The sequence below is a fragment of the Danio rerio genome, chromosome 11 (genome assembly GCF_052040795.2).
Source record: "Danio rerio strain M-AB ecotype USA chromosome 11, GRCz13ab, whole genome shotgun sequence".
Taxonomy (NCBI): Eukaryota; Metazoa; Chordata; class Actinopteri; order Cypriniformes; family Danionidae; genus Danio; species Danio rerio.
The window spans coordinates 9,413,955-9,440,892 of NC_141031.1; the positions used below are offsets into that span (position 1 = coordinate 9,413,955).

General features: G+C 38.6%; 1 protein-coding gene and 1 long non-coding RNA gene across 8 annotated transcripts in view; one reads left to right on the top strand and one right to left on the bottom strand.

Moving 5' to 3' along the window:
• LOC147841661 (uncharacterized) overlaps positions 1–12,304 on the top strand; it is a 173,238-nt gene extending 160,934 nt beyond the window's left edge. The window contains exons 2-3 of the long non-coding RNA XR_015502370.1: positions 11,572–11,825; positions 11,943–12,304. This is a non-coding gene — a long non-coding RNA (uncharacterized LOC147841661). The remainder of the gene's footprint in view (positions 1–11,571; positions 11,826–11,942) is intronic.
• Positions 1–26,938, bottom strand: part of naaladl2 (N-acetylated alpha-linked acidic dipeptidase like 2) — a 629,431-nt gene that overhangs the window by 226,637 nt on the left and 375,856 nt on the right. The gene's annotated exons all lie outside the window — the stretch shown is intronic.

Genomic DNA, 26,938 nt, shown 5'->3' on the forward strand with positions numbered 1-26,938 from the left:
TCAGCCTGTAGATACTAAAGACACAGGAAAAAAACAAAAAAGAAAGCTGATATGGTGGACTATATACTACATGAGAAGAATGTGATGTAACATGCTATTCCCTTACAATGAGTCACGGTCCTAATGAAATAGACACTTTTACAAACCTATTAGGAATTTTTAAAGTTTATTTCACTGTCTTTTAGATTCAACCAAATGCTGATAGAGACAAAATATGCAAAGTTACATTTACACCAGAAAAGACGTGCACTGTTCATGATTGATAGGTATTTAGGAGAACAAAAAAACTCTGGAAATTAGAGTTAATATTAATATGATCTTAATATGATCCAAATGTTAGTCTGAATCCAAAAGCATAGTAACTTAAATGACACCTGTTTTACTCCTTTTTCCTGGATTTAAGATACAGTTGAAGTCAAACCACGGGTTGTCGTGGTCCTAACCTTCGACCACCACCCGTTTGAGGGACTATGTCTCTCGGCTAGCCTGGGAACGCTTCGGGATCCCTCCAGAGGAGCTGGAGGAAGGTTCTGGGGAGAGGGAAGTCTGGGGTTCTCTCCAAAGACTGCTGCCCGTGCGACCCGGCCCCGGAAAAGCGGCAGAAAATGAATGAAATGAATGAATTTTTAAAGACACTTTTATACAGCTTAAAGTGACATTTAAAGGTTTAACTAGGTTAATTAGGTTAACTAGGCGGGCTTTGGTAATTAGGCAAGTTATTGTATAACCATGGTTTGTTCTGTAGATTATCAAAAAAAATAAAAAATCAGCTAATAGGGGCTAATAATTTTGACCATAAAATGGCTTTTAAAAACTTAAAAAACTGCTTTTATTCTAGCCGAAATAAAACAAATAAAAAATATATATATTATCAGACAAACTGTGAAAATTTCCTTGCTCTGTTAAACATCATTTGGGAAATATTTAAAAAGAAAAAAAAAAATCAAAGGGGGGCTAATAATTTGGACTTTAACTGTAAGTCTTTTGTGTCTCCAGAATGTAAATTTAATGATGACTGATGATCACAGCGAGTTCAACAGGTCTTTTAATCCCAGTTTCTTTGTGCACATCCTGTCTTGTTGATATGACTATACACATTACTACAAAGACATGCTAATACATGGCTGTCAATCAATACGGTTAGTGGGGAAACTGCACTCTTACATTGTGGTGGGGCTTAAAATGGGAGGAATTTGGATCCTATTTTAACCTCAGAAAATATAATAATGAGACTGTTTCTATAATTCCAATATGACAGTGGACACACTAAACTTATACACAGTTCTGTCCTACTTTAAAATTACTTTAAAAACTTAAATGGGGCCTGAGTGTGTATTTGTCACGAGCGGATTTGCCCAGGGCAGAGGATCGAGATGCCGGCTCAGCATCGTGGTGTACGATGGCATCGTCTATCGGCCCAACCCTAGCATTATGTATAAATATCATTTTAACTATATTGTAAAAATATGATTATAACTATAGGCCTACATTATTCTGACAAACAAAAACAAAATGGCATGATACAGGCGATTGTCTTCTGACCGAGTGCACCTGAAAAGACGTGAATGACACTCATTAGAGCGTGAGAAGCATATAGCTCTTTAGGATCTATATAATTTGTAAAATAAAGATTTGCAGGGTAAGAAAACAGCACAGGAGGAAGTTGCCAAGGGGGTTGATGCAGATAAAAAACTAAAAAAGTGTATTTATTTATAGATATGTAACTAGATAGAATACACAGAGATAGATTGTCATTGTCATGTAAACTCGGGCTGTGATTGTGGCAAAATCAGTGTGTGATCGGCACTCAGTAGACCTAAATACTGAATGAAACGTCAAAGAGGCTTGCTCCCGTGTAGAAAACACCTCACAGACAAAGATTCAATCTCTAGCATGCTAAATATTTTGTACCAGTTGGCTTACCCGAACCTGCGTGGTTGTCAGGTGGAGTGAAAATGTAAAGCCAATAAGAGAGCAAATCATGAGTTGATTAGCCACTGTGTTCACAAGATGTTTAGAAATGTCTGTGGATGGCCACAATGTTCATCGATGCACTCACTTCACCCTTTTATATGAATACGAGAGCATATAAAAGCCACATGCAGATATATGAGCGATCAATCCGCTGACAGGCGGAAACATCTATGTGACCTCCCCCTTGTGGATCATTTACATAATGTAGTAATTTGTAAGTAAAGACACAAAATTAAGTCATGTAGACTAAACGGCACATCAATCTGCCAATGTTTAAAAACATGTACTGTGAAGTAGGCTTAACAGGCAAAAGGCTTGAAATATTTTCCATTTCTAGCTTAAAATATCACGTGAACGACCCCTCAGTGTCGGTCAGAGGTCTGCAAATAAATTTCCAAATAAAACACGGCAGCCGTCGGGACCTCAGCTGTTGCTGCTACAACTACAATATGTGTTTGCGTGGGTTTCCTCCAGGTGCTCCAGTTTTCCCCACAGTCCAAAGACATGTGCTATTTGTTTATTGAATAAGCTAAATTGATCGTAGTGTATGTGTGTAAATGAGAGTATATGGTTGTTTCCCAGTGATAGGTTGCCTGGTCCTGTATTTATTTATTTTTATTTGTTTTTATTTAAAATAAAAAATAAATAGCTACATTGCTCTTCCATTGCAATCAGCTGAAACAAATCTTATTCCACACAGTATCTCTCACACGAGCCCCCAGTGAACTTTGTGCAGTGAGTACACAGATTCATATCACAAATCAATTAGCTCCGCCATGCTCAATGCCAAAGATGCTTCCCTGCTGATGCGCTGCACAGCCTGCGCATTTCTAATTTCAGCACATGTGATGCTATTTCAGGAAGCAACATTATTTTAGATAAAGATTACCTAATGCAATACGGACAAAAGTAGACATATTCATGTACTTCAGTATACAGTACAGTTTAAACATCAGCACTTTCCCCAAAAAGATAAAACCAAGATGGTATAAAATAACTGTGAGAATAATTTTTTTTTTTTTTTCCAAACAAGCCTCCCAGGAAGAGTTATTTGCTGAAGTGTGATTCCCCACAGGGCTTAGGCTCATTCCCTGCATACAGAGATGCTCATGAGATATATATTACATGCCTGCGGAGGGGCCATATGCACAGTGTTCATATTATAAGCACTTCAGGAGCTCTTGTGCAAACGTATTCATTCAGTCTCAATGCATTGCAAATCAAATCTGTGAGAAAGACTGGGGAAAGGACAAGCTCACAGCGATACGTTTACAACAGTCACATCGATAAAGCAACAGGGGTTGCCTTTATTCCAAAATAAATTATGAAGTTCATGGATACACACACACAGACAGTGTGTTGTTTAAGAAAGACATTTTATCTCCTGTGAATATATATATATATATATATATATATATATATATATATATATATATATATATATATATAAAATGAGTTAGGCCGAAAGGCAAAGCTCTCGATTTACCGGTCAATCTACGGTCCAACTCTCACCTATGGTCTTGAGCTTTGGTTCATGACCGAAAGGACAAGATCTCGGAAACAAGCGGCTGAAATGAGTTTCCTTCATAGGGTGGCAAGGCGCACCCTTATTGACAGGGTGAGGAAGCTCTGTCACCCGGGAGAAGCTCGGAGTAGAGCCGCTGCTCCTCCACATCAAGAGAAGTCAACTGAGGTGGCTCGGGCATCTGTTTCGAATGCCTCCATGATGCCTACCTAGGGAGGTGTTCCAAGCATGTCCCACCGGGAGGAGGTCTAAGGGAAGACACAGGACACACTGGAGAGACTTTGTCTCTCGGCTGGCCAGGAAATGCCTCGGGATCCCCCCGGAGGAGCTGTAAGAAGTGTCTGGGGAGAGGGAAGTCTGGGGGTTCTCTCCTAAGACTGCCTGCACTACGACCCAGTCACGGATAAGTGGATGAAAAATGATGATGATGATGATTTATTATAGACTATAATGGTCATGTCATTGAAACACTGCATTTCCTGCTTGCTATCAAACTATTTCATGACTGTAACAAGAGGCAGTTCAATCATAACTTAATGTTAAAACAGATTAATATGTGGCTCTTTTTGTATTTTCAGAAGCTATGGACATTAAAAAATAGGACTTTTGCTTTTGTTTACATCTCTCAAAATGGTCCAAATACCAGGGTTATTGCTGTTACATTTTTAGGAAAAAATGAAACTGATACAAAACATTATTTTATTTAAAATGGTATATTTGTTTGCATTTATTGAACTAGTCTTACACTCTGTCATAGACGGAGACACTGAAAACTGAGTTGCAGAAACAAATGCAGTATTTATTATAAAGAGAATGGTCAGGCTAACAATGATCAAAATCAGGTGCAAACGTTAACATGCAGGGAAATCTAGAAGAAAGGTCAAGAAGCAGGCGAGTGGTCGATCCAGTCGGCTAACAACAAAAACAAAACAAACAAAGCAAAGGTCGGCAACGGAAAGACAGGACTACTACTAATTTGGTTCTTCAAACAAGTTTGCGAATCAGATTAAAATGTCTGGATGAACTGATCTGAGATCGCTGCGTTTGTTGGAAGGACATATTTATTGATCCTCAAAATTATGATCAGCAACGATTGGCTGACGGCACAGCAGTGAAATGACATAATCTGATTAATATCCAATTATCCATGTGAGCAAAATAACATAAAATTCGGAGTAAATGGTTTGTTAAATATGATACGCAATAACAATAACATTCATATCACAAGCAGATTTTTTTTATTATAGTAGACAAAGTAGTATAGTAGCTGGTTTCTTAATCTGTGTAAAGGATAACTGGATGTGTAAATTCATTTTGCATCACAAAAGCATTTTGATATTGGTAAAAGCGCCTGCAACTTTTGTGAAGCATCAAATCACTGTCATATTCATTGTCAAAACATGTGCATGACTGCATAAATGTATTATTCCTTTTAAAAGTCACATATTGTGCATGTCTATTATTTTACACACCATGTACTAAAGTGATTGTATGCATTTGTACATTAAAAGTTTAATAAATTTTCTCTTTGAACCACCAGATGACAGTTTTTGTACTTTTATTTCAGAGTGCAGATTGAATAAGTTTTATTTCAGGGCACAAAATTGTGACGATTTTGGTTGCATATGCGCCCGAAATTTAATCTATTTGACCTCATAATATATTTGGGAGCATTTGTGCGACTGCATATTACGGTTATAGGGATTTTTTTTTTTCTAAAAACGTGCTAAATTGCTCTTCTCTGCCACTATATCGGTTAATATTAGCTTCCAATCAGTCGAGGCTTTCCGTTGTCAGATGACAGGGAGCTTTTGTGACCACTGGAAATGCAAACGACTGAAGAGTGAAAAGTACACAGGTTAGCAAACCCCACCTAAAGTTACAAATAATTGTGCCGATGAAAGCGATCATGACGTAGTGAATATGTTAATCTACCAGCTGAGATCAATTGAGTGTTTTTGGAGAAGGTGCCCGAATCTCGATGTGTTGCATTCACTACGTGTTCAGCGCAAATATAAAAGCTAACACTGTACACAACATCGCCGAAGAAGCTCGACTTTACTAAGTTTAAACTGAATCTGCGGCTCATAACAAAGAGCGGGATTGCGCCGGTGGTCACCGCGAGAATCCTGCTCTGCCCCGTTCATATATTGGGCCGGCTGACTCACCTGCTTTGCTTTTTTCCACAAACACAGAAAAATGTAAATCAGCCGATAACGAGACGTGCATTTAAAATGACACAAACTCAAACCAAAACTTTTAAAGAGTGATAAAAGAGACTTTTCTTCCTTTATTTTGCCTGTTCTTTCTTGGGATTTATGTTATTTTTTTACTGCATCATTTCTATTGCCCCATAGAAATGTTCTAAAAACTAATCGATTGTTAATGCTGATTGGGTTTGAAAACACCCATCATTTAACATTGATATTTTTTGCATGCCTTTGCAACTAAACTTAATCAATAGTAGCTTAACTTAAATATTATTATATACATTACATATATATACATATATATATATATATATATATATATATATATATATATATACATATATATATATATATATATATATATATATATATATATATATATATATATATATATATATATATATATATATATATATATATTAGGGATGTAACGGTATTGTAAATACCGTCATACCGCAATATTAATTTTTTTCGATATTACCGAAGTCGCATGACTCGGTAAAACTATAGGTCTTCTGAGAAAATTTGCTTAGGCGAATGAAGCGAACGGGAGGTAGCGAAAACTACAATACCCATCAGCCCATGCTTCACCATCATCCCTTGCGGTCTGTTGTCGCTACAGATCCAGTAATGCGGAAATGGAGTGTGCTGCTAGAAGCGGGGATGAAAAGAGCTGGAAAACTCTAAGGCCCCGTTTACACTAATGCGTTTTAGTTTGAAAACGCATAAGTTTTGCTACGGTTACGCCAACCGTCCACACTACGCCGGAGTTCTCGAGCGCCGAAAACGGAGCGTTTCGAAATGTGTGGATAATGTCTCAGTGTGGATAATGGAAAACGGAGACATCTGAAAACGGAGGCGGGGCTGCAGACGTTCGCCTCTCTGATTGGGGCTTTTCCTGAATATTAAGTAGCCTAACACGCACAGTTCAGTCCTGCATCCTCTCCTTGTAAGTTCAGACTTCGCAAGTTTGATCAAGGCTGCAGTCTCTTCTTCTCAGTTTGATATGGAAAAGCAGACTATACCGAGGACACGGGAAAATCTTCAAAGGGAACAGTGTACTTTATAACTTCATTCACATCACCCTGGCTTCGTTGTTTCACTTTATCAACAATAAAATGTAAACATGATTTAAGGAACTGCCTATTTTCATTTTAATATTAGCAACTTAGACAGCAGACATGTTGAGGCGTCGTGCTGCATAAGATGAGCGTCATCTTCACTGTGTGGATATTTATAACAAAACGGAGCCGATAAAAACACTGCCTCCTTTCAATTTCAGTGAAAATACGAAACACAGCCTCTCTTTTGCTGAGTATCAGTTTTAATAATCGATAATGGTCATTTTAAAAGTATAACATACAATAAGTTTATACATTATAGGAAATAAAGGCAAGCGATACTTTTATACAGCTTAAAGTGACATTTAAAGGTTTAACTAGGTTAATTAGGTTAACTAGGCGGGCTTTGGTAATTAGGCAAGTTATTGTATAACCATGGTTTGTTCTGTAGATTATCAAAAAAAATAAAAAATCAGCTAATAGGGGCTAATAATTTTGACCATAAAATGGCTTTTAAAAACTTAAAAAACTGCTTTTATTCTAGCCGAAATAAAACAAATAAAAAATATATATATTATCAGACAAACTGTGAAAATTTCCTTGCTCTGTTAAACATCATTTGGGAAATATTTAAAAAGAAAAAAAAAAATCAAAGGGGGGCTAATAATTTGGACTTTAACTGTAAGTCTTTTGTGTCTCCAGAATGTAAATTTAATGATGACTGATGATCACAGCGAGTTCAACAGGTCTTTTAATCCCAGTTTCTTTGTGCACATCCTGTCTTGTTGATATGACTATACACATTACTACAAAGACATGCTAATACATGGCTGTCAATCAATACGGTTAGTGGGGAAACTGCACTCTTACATTGTGGTGGGGCTTAAAATGGGAGGAATTTGGATCCTATTTTAACCTCAGAAAATATAATAATGAGACTGTTTCTATAATTCCAATATGACAGTGGACACACTAAACTTATACACAGTTCTGTCCTACTTTAAAATTACTTTAAAAACTTAAATGGGGCCTGAGTGTGTATTTGTCACGAGCGGATTTGCCCAGGGCAGAGGATCGAGATGCCGGCTCAGCATCGTGGTGTACGATGGCATCGTCTATCGGCCCAACCCTAGCATTATGTATAAATATCATTTTAACTATATTGTAAAAATATGATTATAACTATAGGCCTACATTATTCTGACAAACAAAAACAAAATGGCATGATACAGGCGATTGTCTTCTGACCGAGTGCACCTGAAAAGACGTGAATGACACTCATTAGAGCGTGAGAAGCATATAGCTCTTTAGGATCTATATAATTTGTAAAATAAAGATTTGCAGGGTAAGAAAACAGCACAGGAGGAAGTTGCCAAGGGGGTTGATGCAGATAAAAAACTAAAAAAGTGTATTTATTTATAGATATGTAACTAGATAGAATACACAGAGATAGATTGTCATTGTCATGTAAACTCGGGCTGTGATTGTGGCAAAATCAGTGTGTGATCGGCACTCAGTAGACCTAAATACTGAATGAAACGTCAAAGAGGCTTGCTCCCGTGTAGAAAACACCTCACAGACAAAGATTCAATCTCTAGCATGCTAAATATTTTGTACCAGTTGGCTTACCCGAACCTGCGTGGTTGTCAGGTGGAGTGAAAATGTAAAGCCAATAAGAGAGCAAATCATGAGTTGATTAGCCACTGTGTTCACAAGATGTTTAGAAATGTCTGTGGATGGCCACAATGTTCATCGATGCACTCACTTCACCCTTTTATATGAATACGAGAGCATATAAAAGCCACATGCAGATATATGAGCGATCAATCCGCTGACAGGCGGAAACATCTATGTGACCTCCCCCTTGTGGATCATTTACATAATGTAGTAATTTGTAAGTAAAGACACAAAATTAAGTCATGTAGACTAAACGGCACATCAATCTGCCAATGTTTAAAAACATGTACTGTGAAGTAGGCTTAACAGGCAAAAGGCTTGAAATATTTTCCATTTCTAGCTTAAAATATCACGTGAACGACCCCTCAGTGTCGGTCAGAGGTCTGCAAATAAATTTCCAAATAAAACACGGCAGCCGTCGGGACCTCAGCTGTTGCTGCTACAACTACAATATGTGTTTGCGTGGGTTTCCTCCAGGTGCTCCAGTTTTCCCCACAGTCCAAAGACATGTGCTATTTGTTTATTGAATAAGCTAAATTGATCGTAGTGTATGTGTGTAAATGAGAGTATATGGTTGTTTCCCAGTGATAGGTTGCCTGGTCCTGTATTTATTTATTTTTATTTGTTTTTATTTAAAATAAAAAATAAATAGCTACATTGCTCTTCCATTGCAATCAGCTGAAACAAATCTTATTCCACACAGTATCTCTCACACGAGCCCCCAGTGAACTTTGTGCAGTGAGTACACAGATTCATATCACAAATCAATTAGCTCCGCCATGCTCAATGCCAAAGATGCTTCCCTGCTGATGCGCTGCACAGCCTGCGCATTTCTAATTTCAGCACATGTGATGCTATTTCAGGAAGCAACATTATTTTAGATAAAGATTACCTAATGCAATACGGACAAAAGTAGACATATTCATGTACTTCAGTATACAGTACAGTTTAAACATCAGCACTTTCCCCAAAAAGATAAAACCAAGATGGTATAAAATAACTGTGAGAATAATTTTTTTTTTTTTTTTCCAAACAAGCCTCCCAGGAAGAGTTATTTGCTGAAGTGTGATTCCCCACAGGGCTTAGGCTCATTCCCTGCATACAGAGATGCTCATGAGATATATATTACATGCCTGCGGAGGGGCCATATGCACAGTGTTCATATTATAAGCACTTCAGGAGCTCTTGTGCAAACGTATTCATTCAGTCTCAATGCATTGCAAATCAAATCTGTGAGAAAGACTGGGGAAAGGACAAGCTCACAGCGATACGTTTACAACAGTCACATCGATAAAGCAACAGGGGTTGCCTTTATTCCAAAATAAATTATGAAGTTCATGGATACACACACACAGACAGTGTGTTGTTTAAGAAAGACATTTTATCTCCTGTGAATATATATATATATATATATATATATATATATATATATATATATATATATATATATATAAAATGAGTTAGGCCGAAAGGCAAAGCTCTCGATTTACCGGTCAATCTACGGTCCAACTCTCACCTATGGTCTTGAGCTTTGGTTCATGACCGAAAGGACAAGATCTCGGAAACAAGCGGCTGAAATGAGTTTCCTTCATAGGGTGGCAAGGCGCACCCTTATTGACAGGGTGAGGAAGCTCTGTCACCCGGGAGAAGCTCGGAGTAGAGCCGCTGCTCCTCCACATCAAGAGAAGTCAACTGAGGTGGCTCGGGCATCTGTTTCGAATGCCTCCATGATGCCTACCTAGGGAGGTGTTCCAAGCATGTCCCACCGGGAGGAGGTCTAAGGGAAGACACAGGACACACTGGAGAGACTTTGTCTCTCGGCTGGCCAGGAAATGCCTCGGGATCCCCCCGGAGGAGCTGTAAGAAGTGTCTGGGGAGAGGGAAGTCTGGGGGTTCTCTCCTAAGACTGCCTGCACTACGACCCAGTCACGGATAAGTGGATGAAAAATGATGATGATGATGATTTATTATAGACTATAATGGTCATGTCATTGAAACACTGCATTTCCTGCTTGCTATCAAACTATTTCATGACTGTAACAAGAGGCAGTTCAATCATAACTTAATGTTAAAACAGATTAATATGTGGCTCTTTTTGTATTTTCAGAAGCTATGGACATTAAAAAATAGGACTTTTGCTTTTGTTTACATCTCTCAAAATGGTCCAAATACCAGGGTTATTGCTGTTACATTTTTAGGAAAAAATGAAACTGATACAAAACATTATTTTATTTAAAATGGTATATTTGTTTGCATTTATTGAACTAGTCTTACACTCTGTCATAGACGGAGACACTGAAAACTGAGTTGCAGAAACAAATGCAGTATTTATTATAAAGAGAATGGTCAGGCTAACAATGATCAAAATCAGGTGCAAACGTTAACATGCAGGGAAATCTAGAAGAAAGGTCAAGAAGCAGGCGAGTGGTCGATCCAGTCGGCTAACAACAAAAACAAAACAAACAAAGCAAAGGTCGGCAACGGAAAGACAGGACTACTACTAATTTGGTTCTTCAAACAAGTTTGCGAATCAGATTAAAATGTCTGGATGAACTGATCTGAGATCGCTGCGTTTGTTGGAAGGACATATTTATTGATCCTCAAAATTATGATCAGCAACGATTGGCTGACGGCACAGCAGTGAAATGACATAATCTGATTAATATCCAATTATCCATGTGAGCAAAATAACATAAAATTCGGAGTAAATGGTTTGTTAAATATGATACGCAATAACAATAACATTCATATCACAAGCAGATTTTTTTTATTATAGTAGACAAAGTAGTATAGTAGCTGGTTTCTTAATCTGTGTAAAGGATAACTGGATGTGTAAATTCATTTTGCATCACAAAAGCATTTTGATATTGGTAAAAGCGCCTGCAACTTTTGTGAAGCATCAAATCACTGTCATATTCATTGTCAAAACATGTGCATGACTGCATAAATGTATTATTCCTTTTAAAAGTCACATATTGTGCATGTCTATTATTTTACACACCATGTACTAAAGTGATTGTATGCATTTGTACATTAAAAGTTTAATAAATTTTCTCTTTGAACCACCAGATGACAGTTTTTGTACTTTTATTTCAGAGTGCAGATTGAATAAGTTTTATTTCAGGGCACAAAATTGTGACGATTTTGGTTGCATATGCGCCCGAAATTTAATCTATTTGACCTCATAATATATTTGGGAGCATTTGTGCGACTGCATATTACGGTTATAGGGATTTTTTTTTTCTAAAAACGTGCTAAATTGCTCTTCTCTGCCACTATATCGGTTAATATTAGCTTCCAATCAGTCGAGGCTTTCCGTTGTCAGATGACAGGGAGCTTTTGTGACCACTGGAAATGCAAACGACTGAAGAGTGAAAAGTACACAGGTTAGCAAACCCCACCTAAAGTTACAAATAATTGTGCCGATGAAAGCGATCATGACGTAGTGAATATGTTAATCTACCAGCTGAGATCAATTGAGTGTTTTTGGAGAAGGTGCCCGAATCTCGATGTGTTGCATTCACTACGTGTTCAGCGCAAATATAAAAGCTAACACTGTACACAACATCGCCGAAGAAGCTCGACTTTACTAAGTTTAAACTGAATCTGCGGCTCATAACAAAGAGCGGGATTGCGCCGGTGGTCACCGCGAGAATCCTGCTCTGCCCCGTTCATATATTGGGCCGGCTGACTCACCTGCTTTGCTTTTTTCCACAAACACAGAAAAATGTAAATCAGCCGATAACGAGACGTGCATTTAAAATGACACAAACTCAAACCAAAACTTTTAAAGAGTGATAAAAGAGACTTTTCTTCCTTTATTTTGCCTGTTCTTTCTTGGGATTTATGTTATTTTTTTACTGCATCATTTCTATTGCCCCATAGAAATGTTCTAAAAACTAATCGATTGTTAATGCTGATTGGGTTTGAAAACACCCATCATTTAACATTGATATTTTTTGCATGCCTTTGCAACTAAACTTAATCAATAGTAGCTTAACTTAAATATTATTATATACATTACATATATATACATATATATATATATATATATATATATATATATATATATATATACATATATATATATATATATATATATATATATATATATATATATATATATATATATATATATATATATTAGGGATGTAACGGTATTGTAAATACCGTCATACCGCAATATTAATTTTTTTCGATATTACCGAAGTCGCATGACTCGGTAAAACTATAGGTCTTCTGAGAAAATTTGCTTAGGCGAATGAAGCGAACGGGAGGTAGCGAAAACTACAATACCCATCAGCCCATGCTTCACCATCATCCCTTGCGGTCTGTTGTCGCTACAGATCCAGTAATGCGGAAATGGAGTGTGCTGCTAGAAGCGGGGATGAAAAGAGCTGGAAAACTCTAAGGCCCCGTTTACACTAATGCGTTTTAGTTTGAAAACGCATAAGTTTTGCTACGGTTACGCCAACCGTCCACACTACGCCGGAGTTCTCGAGCGCCGAAAACGGAGCGTTTCGAAATGTGTGGATAATGTCTCAGTGTGGATAATGGAAAACGGAGACATCTGAAAACGGAGGCGGGGCTGCAGACGTTCGCCTCTCTGATTGGGGCTTTTCCTGAATATTAAGTAGCCTAACACGCACAGTTCAGTCCTGCATCCTCTCCTTGTAAGTTCAGACTTCGCAAGTTTGATCAAGGCTGCAGTCTCTTCTTCTCAGTTTGATATGGAAAAGCAGACTATACCGAGGACACGGGAAAATCTTCAAAGGGAACAGTGTACTTTATAACTTCATTCACATCACCCTGGCTTCGTTGTTTCACTTTATCAACAATAAAATGTAAACATGATTTAAGGAACTGCCTATTTTCATTTTAATATTAGCAACTTAGACAGCAGACATGTTGAGGCGTCGTGCTGCATAAGATGAGCGTCATCTTCACTGTGTGGATATTTATAACAAAACGGAGCCGATAAAAACACTGCCTCCTTTCAATTTCAGTGAAAATACGAAACACAGCCTCTCTTTTGCTGAGTATCAGTTTTAATAATCGATAATGGTCATTTTAAAAGTATAACATACAATAAGTTTATACATTATAGGAAATAAAGGCAAGCGATCAGTCAGTATACAGAATGTACGTGGTTACATTAATCATTAACTTATCTTTGCGCTCAGCCAAAACACGTTACCTGAGAACAAGTAATAGATTCCAATGCTCAAAGTCAGGGAATATGTCGTTAGATAAAGACAACAAGATAAATGAAATATCCCGTTTAATAAATATAGTGAGATTAGATCCAGCGGGAGATGCTTGATGAGAAGTCTGACTAGCAGAGCTCTCATCTGTGTAGATGGGCTGAGTGTGATTAAATGTTGAATGTGATGAGTTTTCAACAATACTAAATTGAAACTTTGTTTTTACATGGTTTAATAATTTTTTGTTTATTAAAATTGAAGTTCCTGTTTCAAAGCTTACAGATAGATGGCTAATTTGTATGTCATTGACACTTTTGGCACTTTTTTGGAGTGTTTTCATAAGTTTTGTTTTTTCCTGTAAATGATTCAATAAATACCGTACCGTGACATTCATACCGAGGTATTACCGTACCGTGAAATTCTGATACCGTTACATCCCTAATATATATATATTTATATATATATATATATATATATATATATATATATATATATATATATATATATATATATATATATATATATATATATATACTTAGAAGTTATTCCAGTATTTTAATAAGTGGCACTTTTACAGTGTGTGCCCTCTGTCAAAACAAACAAACACAAACAAAACATACTATTTAGATAACCAATATATGCACTATGTGCCACAGTAAGCATTATTCCTGCAATATTTAATTTACAAAATACAAACTCTTGCTTTGTTCCCTGAGTCATTTGAAGTAAATGAAATTGACCTCTCCCTATTTTTTCCCTTCGCTTTAAAGATATGACATGGAGCAGCAAATTTACATGCAAATTGATTTTCAAAAAGCTGCTTGTTGATTTCCATAAGAACAATGGCAGCAGTTTTCAAGCAGAGACCTCACTCCTCTCTCTCGAGTTCAAGTGATTGTACAGCCTTGCTTACATCCCTTCAAGTCTTTCATGTGCTAAATCTGAGGACACACTACCATATATTTGTTGTTTATTGCTCTAAACAGCTTCTTGAAGCAAATGCAACAGCTTAACACTTAAGATCATGGACAGTATTACTTAGTATAATGATTTCCTAGACAATAAATGACGTTTTAGTAGAGATTCATGTTAGTTAACGTCCTTCTTCTCTTTGCTTTTTTTTTCTTTATTACATATTCTTGCTGAGAAGATAAAAAGGTATTTTATGATAATGAAATAGGCTTGAGCTACTTGTGGCAGAATATTGAAAATGTCTAAATATATTATCAAATGCACTGCATAATTACAAAAGGATTAAATACATTTACAGAATGGATTACATAAATATAAATGTCAGGACCCTTCACCAGCCATGGCACATTGGACTGCAACCCTGATGACCTTCACCTGGACCTTAATCCCCATCACCTGTGTGCGCACATTAGATACACTACAAAAGAGACACCAGCACCATCCAGTAAGCCGTTCACCAGCTAAACCCACCAGACTCTCACCACTTATTGGTTCATTTGTGTATACCTTGTTGCAGTCTCAACCACCATTATTCCGCTAAGTTACAAAGTATGCTTTCCATCTTGATGCAGAAAAGCTAGTCCATGCTTTTATGACTTCTAGGCTGGATTACTGTAATGCTCTGTTCGCTGTTCATCCTCTTTTAACAAACTTTAGCTAGTACAAAATGTAGCTGCCAGAGTTTTTACCAGGCCTAGAAAATATGATAATTTCACCCCAATTTTATCCTCCTTACACTGGCTGCCTGTTAAGTTTCTTAATGATTTGAAAATATTATTTCTTACCAATAAAGCTTTAAATACTCTAGCTCCTGTTTATCTAACCCACCTCCTGTCTCTCCACAATCTAACCCGCTCTTTAAGATGTCAAAACTCAGGGCTTCTGGTTGTACCTAGAATAGCAAGGTCGAGTAAGAAGGTTGAGCCTTCTCATTTATGGCTCCTAAATTCTGGAATAGCCTTCCTGAAAATGTCTGAGGTTCAGACACGCTTGTGCAGTTCAAAACTAGATTAAAGACCTATCTTTTTAGTAAAGCTAACACTCAATGCATTACATCGCGGTATGATGCATGAATGTGCTCCACGCATCCCGCTTATATACACTATGAACAGCAACTACGCTAATTATTCTCTTTATTCTCTATTTCCACCTGGGGATACTCATACCGAGGCCCCCAGAGATTATGCAGTGACACTGATGCAATCCAAGACCTGTAAAGAGATGATCCCAAGGTTTCCACAATCCCGGACTGGACTGTATCCGAAGCAGCTGCTGTGGTGGTCATGGAGGAGTAAAGAGCATGCGTCTGATTCCTGTGACACTCCAGGGTCAGCCTAGTCTTCGCTGACATCCATTGGCCATAGGAGAAATGGTTTCTCTCAAGGTTTTCATAATTTTTATAATTTTACAATCAACATTGTAAAAGCGCTATTTAAATAAAGTTGAATTGAATTGAACTTGTCATTGCTCTCAAAGTGTCCTTCATCTCATCTCCATAGTCAACATCATCTGCCTCTGTGAGTCCCATTACTATTGCATCAACATTCTTGGGTGAGGCAGCTGAGTGTAGCAGCATTTTAATCCAAGTCCACCTAAACATCAACATGCAACCCAAGAAGTTCTCAACTAAAAACTCTTTATGTAGCCTTTCTCATGTCCCTGCTATCAAGGAAATAATTAATGTGAGTCAAATCAATATGGAATCCCAACAATCAACAATTAATCACTAAACCAATTCACTAACTACTTTTCTGTGGTGTTCTAAAGCGGGGATATGGCCACCAGAGCACTCTCTATTGCTGACAAACTGTTGCAATTTGTCAGGGATCCGACAGCATCACAGCTTATAATCTACTGCTTCGTACCATTTTAGCAGCAAGCAGAGGGAATAAATGTGCCCTGCTTAGGACATATTGTCAAGGTTCAAATTATACTATATTATACTATTCTTACCGCTTTGTTGATTTATGATGACACTGTGGATTTGGAGGCCTTTAATCAAAGTGCCACCAGAATCTCTCAATGCTTAGCCATTAGCTATATTCTCAAAGCTGCACACAAGCCCGCCTCTTCAGGTGCCTGCTACCTAGTATTAAAAATCATGTACATTGATTACTCTAGACTGGCTAAGAAGGAAAGAAAGCATTGCCTATTGGAGAAACTCCCTCTACAGTAGATAATGTTGTCACTTTGTTTTTCTATTCCAATCAAGACCATCAAACTAAAACCATTACACAGTTGTCGAAAATATCAGTAAAAATACTCAGTACTACTTTAGCATAGCATGTTTCAACCGTTGTCAACTTCAGCTCATCTGAGAATTTCATCTCACAATACTCCCTAGAAAGACTTCAGCTATGCACATTAAAAAACATCCAAGGCAATTCACTCGGATGCAGGCGGATCCAGTTCTGTGCTTTATTTCTCACATTGCAATTTGAATGGTTTAATCAAGAGGAGGTTCACTGGTACTGGAAGATTCCACTGTCTTTGTCATCCTGAGACAACCAACTACATTCTCCTCTATATTGGAACTCATGTGACATTATCTGCTGGAGTGACAATAAGGAAAGATTTATCCAAGACAAGTGACAGGCATTTTAAAATGTCTTCAGGAAGCAGACAGGCTCTCAGGTTCCACCTCATCAGTCATGGGACTGTGCTATTGAGCTGCTACATGGGGCTAAACAACTTAAGCATTGCAGCATTGCATGTTTCAACCCTAGGCAACTTCAGCTCATCTGGGAATTTCATCTCACAATACTGATTAGAAAGACTTCAGCTATGTACAGTAAAAAACATCCAAGGCAATCCACTCGGATGCAGGCGGATCCAGTTCTGTGCTCTGTTTCTCACATTGCAACTTGAATGGTTTAATCAAGAGGAGGTTCACTGGTACTGGAAGATTCCACTGTCTACGACATCCTGAGAAAACCAACTACATTCTCCTCTACTCCATTGGAACTCATGTGACATTATCTGCTGGGGTGACAATAAGAAAGGACTTATCCAAGACAATTGGCAGGCATTCCAAGATGTCTTCAGAAAGTAGACAGGCACTCAGGTTCCACCTCATCAGTTACGGGACTGTGCTATTGAACTGCTACATGGGGGTAAACAACTTGACCACTGCTTTAGACCATATATATATATATATATATATGGTCTAAAGCAGTGGTCCCCAACCCCCGGGCCGCGGACCGGTACGTGAATTAATCAGTACCAGGCCGCACAATAATTAATTATCTTTAAGTCGGCAGATAAAGTAGCTGCATTTAAAGCCAAGCTGGATTTGTGGGGGAGTGTTTCTAACAGTAGCAGGGATTTTGTGTGAGACTGAGCCTGCGCCCTCACTCACCAAGCTGGTGCACGATCACCAGTCTTCGCTGTTAAAGGAGTTTGAGAAACACTTTCGCATGTCGAGATGTACATGATATGCGTGTGTGCTGGTGCTCAAGGGCTGTTTCACGGGCACACGTAAAGCTTAAAAGTAAACAAACAACGGCTTATTATAAGCATCTTATTAATAATTATTTACACAGTGGGCATTAAGATGAACATATAAACGTTATCTGATGAATTTCTAGCAGCTAAATGTGTCTGGAAAAATATTCAAAGGCTTTTATTCTCATAAACCGCGCGGATATGAATGCGTCTGACTGTTCTGATTGGCAAAAGCAGACGTATCACGTCAGCACGTTCTAGACGTGCACGCGCTCTTTCCAGCAATCTTGCTTCTATGGGCCATCTTGTTGCGAAGAAACAAGCTCAGGGCTCCCATTAATTTAGCGTTACGGACAGTTTTTGATGTTATAAGATGTTATATTGTTGGAGCAATGTGTTAATAAAGTTATTACTTCCTAATGTTATAATAGCATTGTAATGTTGGAGCAATGTGCTAATAAAGTTCCATATGAGTACACAGTGGATTCACATTTATTATTATTATTATTATTATTATTTCAACCCCCGGTCCGCATTAAAATTGTTAAGCGTTGACCGGTCCGCAGTTAGAACAAGGCTGGGGACCACTGGTCTAAAGCACCACGGTAAAATTTAATTATATGGACTACAAATCTTTGAATTTTCATTTTTGGCTGAAGTAGGCCTTCAAATTCCAAAGCCAGAAACATACTCCAGACAGATTACAAGAATATATTTTGAATTAATGCTGTTAAATGACAAATATATACAACATATACAATAATACAACACTGATTTTTAAACAACTTATAAAAGCAAATAACTCACAGCTCTTATTAATAATTATACTGTATGTTATAATACCACCGGTCCACTCCTGGTAACACAATCATTGTAGATAATTGTAAATGTGAGTGAGGTTACTTAAAGTAACTTAAAAATTACAACCTTAATAAACGCTCTACAAGCAGAGTGCGTACCTAACTCATGATGAATCCTCATTTAGAATTCTAACCTGTTTATGTACTGTATAGTTATAGGGATGTAGAATATAGCATGCTTTATGGGTAGTAATAAACAGCCAATGTGTTATTAATAGACCTGATGCTATATACTAAAGTGTTACCAGAAACTGACATAGATTTGGAACAAGTTAAGGTAGAGAAGGGGATAAGAGTAATTCTATTCTGCATGTGAACTACTCATTCAAGTAGTTACTCAATTCCCCATCATTCACCTTTTCCTCAGGTGAAGAAGCAGTTTAGATAGGTAGAGGGAAGAACTATTGTCTATACCACTGTCCATCTACTGTGAATTGAAAGTAATGCACTTGATGACTATTGTAGTGAAACAATAAGACAGAGTTAAACAGACTTGACTTAAGCCGATGTGGACTATTTTATCACACTTACTTATTTTTATTTTTTACTAAAATTGACTGACTTTGTGTGTAGCAAGCATTTGATGATGCTTGGTGGATTATTGCACTGAGATATGGTAACATTAAACTATCTCAGACTAGAATTTTTGCCATGATTTCCCATGGTTAAGTGGTTACTGTCATTGCATTAAACATAAAGGCAGATTGCTAGACTAAGACAGTTGTCACTGTATTCTGTTTCTAAGAACAGTTTGTACCTTGTAGTGAAATGCGTAATAAAATGTGTCCTTGTGTTAGGGAGAAATAAAAGAGGAGAGTTTGTGAGACAGACATTAGACATTTGAGAAAGCTGTGAAATAGGACATACACACATACACGCACGTCATAGGCAAATGCCACACATTCCAGTTACTCAAGCCCCATTAGCAGCCATTCACAAATGTACTGAAGACAAATGAACAATGGAACCTTTAAAGAAGATCCAGACAGAATCTGACGTAACAACCATCAAAGCAAAGTGAAGGATGATGCATATAAATGAACATGAGAATTTAGTGCGCTGCAGAAATAGTGGGGTGATCAATGAATGAATCAATCAATCAATCAATCAATCAATCAACAAATCAATCAATAAAAATACCTCTTGTGCCAGTCAAACCAAGATTTTTGATGGCAAAACAAAAAACAAAACTCTTTCAGGGGTCAAGTATTGAAACATCGACGTGACGTTATTTCTGACTATGTACACTGAAGGCTGTGAGCGCGTCAAAACATGCTCTGGCCAGCCTGGCAACAACGTTGTCGGCCTGCATAGCTCTGGCGGCGTGAGTGTCAAAACTTGCTACATTGATCTCGTATTCAAAGGGGCCGTTGCAGCATATAAGCAAATCATTTGCATTCCTGCATAAATTGTGCTTTCTAGCGTGCAAATGTTACACGCTTTATCAAATTCATCTAACAATAAAAGATCAAGTTGTTGCGTGTGGTGTGGCTTTGGTCCACTTATCCAATATGTGACTATGTGTCTGAAATATTCTGTTGCAGCAATACTGATTTGTACTGTCTATATTAGCATGAGATTCACGTCTTTTTAAGATATATTAGGGTAGGGCCGATAGACGATGCCGGCTCAGCATCGTGGATGGCCGACAGACACCACGATGCTGAGCCGGCATCTCAATCCTCCGCCCCGCCCCTGTTGCAAATCCGCTCGCAAAAAATACACACTCAGGCCCCGTTTACACTACTAGGTCTACATTTTTAAGAGGCATTTAACGAAAATGATCCACATCCACGCTTGAGACAGCGGGTCCAGGCAGTCAGCGGGTCAGTACACTGCTTCAATCTTTCACTTTCACACATGTACTTAGTAATTTTAGCGAACTCCTCAGATACTGTTGGCTGGTTCCTGTTGGTTGTGCACCTTTTTTACTGACGCCATTTTAATGACATAGATCACTCTGCCTATTTACGCCTATTCAAGAGTCCCAAGGAAAAAGTGATTGACAGGTGGTAATTTGTGTGTAACTTATCTTTATTCATTTACTGTATGATTTGTTTATGGGTAAAACAAAGACCATGCGGGTCAGGTAGTTAAAACGGTAGGCTGCAAATAATTAATCTGTTGTGAATTATTTAATTAGATATATAGATATTGATATATAGATATTATATATAGATATATATAATATAATATATAATATAATATAGATATTGTTCGATGCCAAATTGGTTGACATCGCCCAACCCTAATATATATATATATATATATATATATATATATATATATATATATATATATATATATATATATATATATATATATATATATATATATATTTATATATATCATAACATTAATGCACATCAATAACTTTTTAATGTATGTGCCTGTAAGAAAACATCAAAAATAGTTTGAAATCCGGCGACTGCAATAATCAAACCCCCTATGATCAAACTCTTGGGAACAAGTGTGGTGGAACCAAAGTTCACAGTGTGTTCTGTGTTCTCTGGACTCCTCTCAAGCGGTGGACTTCAACATTCCGATTGTTTGCCACCAAACGATGTCATAGCTCAGTACCTTAAAGTCGACTTGTTTTCAACTCTACTCGACGCCCACACTGGCGAAGATGTGCTGCGCCGCTCCTCACTTCCTATTGCCGCCCCCCCATAGAAAATAAATTACTTCCGGCTACTGTGACGCTCTCGCCCCTTTTGGTGTGAACGCATAGTGAGTGTATCAATGCACATTTTCATTACTTATGGATGGTAACTTCAACATTGAAGAAATCATTGTTTACCATGTTCATAGTTTTCATTCAGTCATTCATTCTGCAGACTTTCAGACTTTGCTTGCCTCTTTTGACCTAAAAAGAGCACCTACTTCTGCTAACCACAAATCAGGTAATCAGCTAGACCTTATTTACACACGACACTGCTTCACTGATCAAACAATAGTAACTCCACTACAAATATCTGATCATTTCCTTCTGTCTCTCAACATCCACATTACTCCTGAGCCGCCACACACTCCTACACTGGTTACCTTTCGCAGAAACCTACGATCTCTCTCACCCAATAGACTATCCACCATTGTTTCAGACTCTCTTCCTCCATCTCGCAAACTCACTGCACTTGATTCGAACAGTGCCACTAATACACTCTGCTCCACACTAGCATCATGTCTAGACCGATTATGTCCTCTTGCATCCAGGCCAGCCCGTGCCAGTCCTCCTGCACCCTGGCTCTCGGATGCTCTCCGTGAGCATCGCTCAAAACTTCGGGCTGCGGAGAGAATTTGGCGGAAAACTAAAAATCCTGCACATCTCTTAACATACCAAACTCTTCTGTCCTCTTTCTCAGCTGAGGTTACTTCTGCAAAGCAGACGTATTACCGTCTGAAAATCAACAATGCCACTAATCCTCGCCTACTTTTTAAAACATTTTCCTCCCTCCTCTATCCTCCTCCTCCACCCGCATCCTCCACACTTACTACTGATGACTTTGCTACATTCTTCTGCACCAAAACTGCAAAAATCAGTGCTCAATTTGCTGCACCCACAACAAACACGCAAGATACAACACCAACACCACACACACTCACCTCTTTTTCTCAGCTCTCTGAGTCTGAGGTGTCCAAACTTGTGCTATCTAGCCATGCAACCACCTGTCCACTCGATCCCATTCCCTCTCATCTCTTGCAAGCCATCTCTCCTGCAGTCATACCAACACTGACTCACATAATTAACACATCTCTTGACTCTGGTTTATTCCCCACTACATTTAAGCAGGCTAGGGTAACCCCACTGCTAAAGAAACCCAACCTGGACCATACGCTACTTGAAAACTACAGACCAGTATCCCTGCTTCCATTCATGGCCAAGATTCTGGAGAAAGTAGTGTTCAATCAAGTCCTGGACTTTCTTACTCAAAACAATCTCATGGACAACAAGAAATCCGGCTTTAAGAAAGGCCACTCAACTGAGACTGCCCTGCTCTCGGTCGTGGAGGATCTCAGACTGGCTAAAGCAGACTCTAAATCATCAGTCCTCATTTTGCTGGACTTGTCAGCTGCTTTTGACACTGTCAACCACCAGATCCTGCTATCTACGCTTGAGTCACTGGGCGTTGCGGGCACTGTTATACAATGGTTCAGATCTTACCTCTCTGACAGGTCATTCAGGGTGTCTTGGAGGGGAGAGGTGTCCAACCTACAGCATCTAAACACTGGGGTACCTCAAGGCTCTGTTCTTGGGCCACTTCTCTTCTCCATCTACACATCATCTCTAGGACCAGTCATCCAGAGACATGGATTCTCCTACCACTGCTATGCTGATGATACCCAGCTATACCTCTCTTTTCATCCTGATGATCCCTCGGTTCCAGCTCGTATCTCAGCCTGCCTGTTGGATATTTCACACTGGATGAAAGATCATCATCTTCAGCTGAACCTCGCAAAAACGGAAATGCTTGTAGTTTCTGCCAACCCGACTCTACACCATAACTTTTCAATCCAGATGGATGGGGCAACCATTACTGCATCCAAAATGGTGAAAAGCCTTGGAGTAACGATTGATGACCAACTAAACTTCTCTAACCACATTTCTAGAACTGCTCGATCGTGCAGATTTGCACTCTATAACATCAGAAAGATCCGACCCTTCTTATCTGAACATGCAGCTCAACTCCTTGTTCAAGCTCTTGTTCTCTCCAAACTGGATTACTGCAACTCTCTACTAGCTGGGCTTCCAGCTAACTCTATCAAGCCTCTTCAACTGCTCCAGAATGCAGCAGCAAGAGTTGTGTTCAATGAACCTAAACGAGCACATGTCACTCCGCTGCTAGTCCGTTTGCACTGGCTGCCAGTTGCTGCTCGCATCAAATTCAAAACTCTGATGTTTGCCTACAAAGTGACTTCTGGCCTAGCACCTTCTTATCTGCACTCACTTCTGCAGATCTATGTGCCCTCCAGAAACTTGCGTTCTGTGAATGAACGTCGCCTCGTGGTTCCATCCCAAAGAGGGAAAAAATCACTTTCGCGAACGCTCACGCTCAATCTGCCCAGTTGGTGGAATGAACTCCCTAACTGCATCAGAACAGCAGAGTCACTCGCTATTTTCAAGAAACGACTAAAAACTCAACTATTTAGTCTCCACTTCACTTCCTAATCTGCAATTGCCTATTTGAATATCACACTAACTGTACAAAAAAAAAAAAAAAAAAAAAAAAAACTACTAACACTTCCCTTCTTAGACTTTACAGACCTGAAACTTGCCTTTAGTACTTATTCATTGTTGCTCTTAGTTGTGTAAATTGCTTCCTTGTCCTCATTTGTAAGTCGCTTTGGATAAAAGCGTCTGCTAAATGACTAAATGTAAATGTAAATGTAAATGTTTTTGGTTTAGTCCCTTTATTAATCTGGTGTTGCCACCGTGGAATGAACCGCCAACTTATCCAGCAAATGCTTTATGCAGCGGATGCCCTTCCAGCCGCAACTCATGTCTGGAAAATGCACACTTATACACACATACACTATGGACTATTTAGCCTACCCAATTTATCTGTACCGCATGTCTTTGGACTGTGGGTGAAACTGGAGCACCCGGAGGAAACCTGCAAACTCCACACAGAAACGCCAATTGACCCAGCCGAGGCTCGAAAAAGTGACCTTCTTCTTCTACCTACTGCGCCACCGCATCACAGCGCATAATTTTATGAGCAAAAAATAAATAAATCAATTCTGACATTCAGAGAAGAATGATAAAGAACATTTGAATCAGCAGATTCCTCCAAATGTTTCCCACCCAAAAAAATAAAAAATAAATAAATAAATAAATAACTTGTTATAAGGTGACATTGTTCCAATCTCCCCAGACCTGCCTAGTCACAATCCCACAGGGAAAAAGCTGATCTGTCACAACAATACATTGTGGAACATTGCCATGTTTCAAAATAACAACAGTCCTTCTTTGGCTGAAACTAAACTGCACGTGTTATTTGTTGAGATCATCTTTTAGATTGTTGGTTCCCAACCTTTTTTTTTGCCTAAGACCCCCTTTTCCCCTAGGAAATATCATAAGGCCCCCTCCACATTTAATGATGTTACCGCTCATATAAGTTTGCAGTAATGATGACAAAAAATGTTGTTTTCAAACAAACAGTATGTTTATAACTATATTTAGATATGTGTATGCACAAATAATAGCCTAATGTAAAATATAAAAACAAGACATCAGTAGGCCATTTGTAACTAAAAAAACATAAGTCTTTAAATTGGCCCTATTTGAAATTCAATAACAAAAAAAATCTATATTCACACTGGTGTATAAGGGGAAAAATAATACAGGCTATTACAACTTAATACTTCCATGTTATTGGTTATGCTCTACCAATTTGTGTGAGGATTGCTGCGAGGCGAATCAGTGAAACTCTTGTCTTTTTTGTGGAAGACGGATTACAAATTTGTCCATTTTTGGTCAGCTAGGGCGGTGATCGTCAACTTTATTACCACGGACCGGTCAACGCTTGACAATTTTACCACGTTTCGTAGGTTGTAGGATGCTAGGTGACCATCAACCGTTTTCTCAGAGGATGACAAGCTGACAAAACATTGCTGTCACTCTGTTACAAGCTTTATTTATGAAGAAAATTACAAAGCACTGCATTGTTTATGTGTTTGTCTTATCGAAATGTGACTATTTTATATTAGCTGAAGCGAGACCCTACACATGACTTAGGTGCGCTCGAGGGATTCATTAGCACAAGCACTTCACGCCACTTGTGCACGCAAGCCTCGCACCTCCATTTTAAACAACAAACTTGTGCCAACCCTAGAAATACGCGATATGCGAACAGCCCCTAAAAGGCCGCCGTCATTTGCGATCTCCAACAGTTGATCTTCTTGCACAGACATGGTGCATTTACCTGCTTTTTGACGAATGGGTTGTGAAACCATTCTTTGGCAGTTTGTGGGTCGTTCACTGGGCCTCCTTAGTGAAGAAACTTTCCAAAGACGTTGGTTTCCTACAAATTTTGCTGCTAGTGGGTTCAATTTGAGCGCTCAACTGACCAAGATTTAAGGTCATTTTTCAAAATAAAAGATCGTTCAGACGCAGATAATAAATAAAACGGAAATAACTAATGACTTCTTGTGCGCACCGGTAACAATTGATCCACAGACCAGTACCGGTCCGTTAAGAACCACTGAGCTAGGGGATAAAATGATCTAAGGCAACATGATCATTCTCCTCTGATCCACTCAGAGGCCACTGCTGAGAAATTGTTTTAATATGACACGACCGCCCCCAGAGCTCGCTGAGGCCAACTTGTGGGCTGGGACCCCCCTGCTAGGAACCGTTGTTTTAGAGCTTTCCACTGTAGCAAAATCACACTAAAGATACAGTATGACCAAACAAATATATCATCTGCTACACATTGAACAATAGTCAATGAATCTGTGAAGCTCTATTATTCAACATCAGATGGAAAATTTTACAGACAACTTCGATTCATTCATTAATATTCCTTCGGCTAAGTCCCTTTACTCATCAGGGGTCACCACAGTGGAATGAACCGCCAACTTATCCAGCATATGTTTTACACAGTGAATGACCTTCCAGCTGCAACCCAATACTGGGAAACAGACAAGATCCATTCAGATCAAAATGAATTAAAATGTGTTGGCCAAAAAAAATGTAATGAACAAGGGCTCCAGGTCCTCAGCATGGCATCCACTGTGTTTAAAAGGATATAGTTTCCTAATTGACCTTTATTACACTTTTATGATTAGTTGCTAGAGTTTCAGCAGACCTGGGGGATGGCAGATACCAGTTTAATGATGATTGGGTTTTAATGGAAGCTTAATAGCTTCACTCTTTGTGTATTCACCTGCAGGAGCCTAAAAAATGCACAGATCATTACATGCCCTCAATGTCACACGTTCACATATTTTCAAGCAACAGAAGACAGGTGGATAAAATCAACCTTTTCTTTTTCTCGGTAGGTTGTGGGTG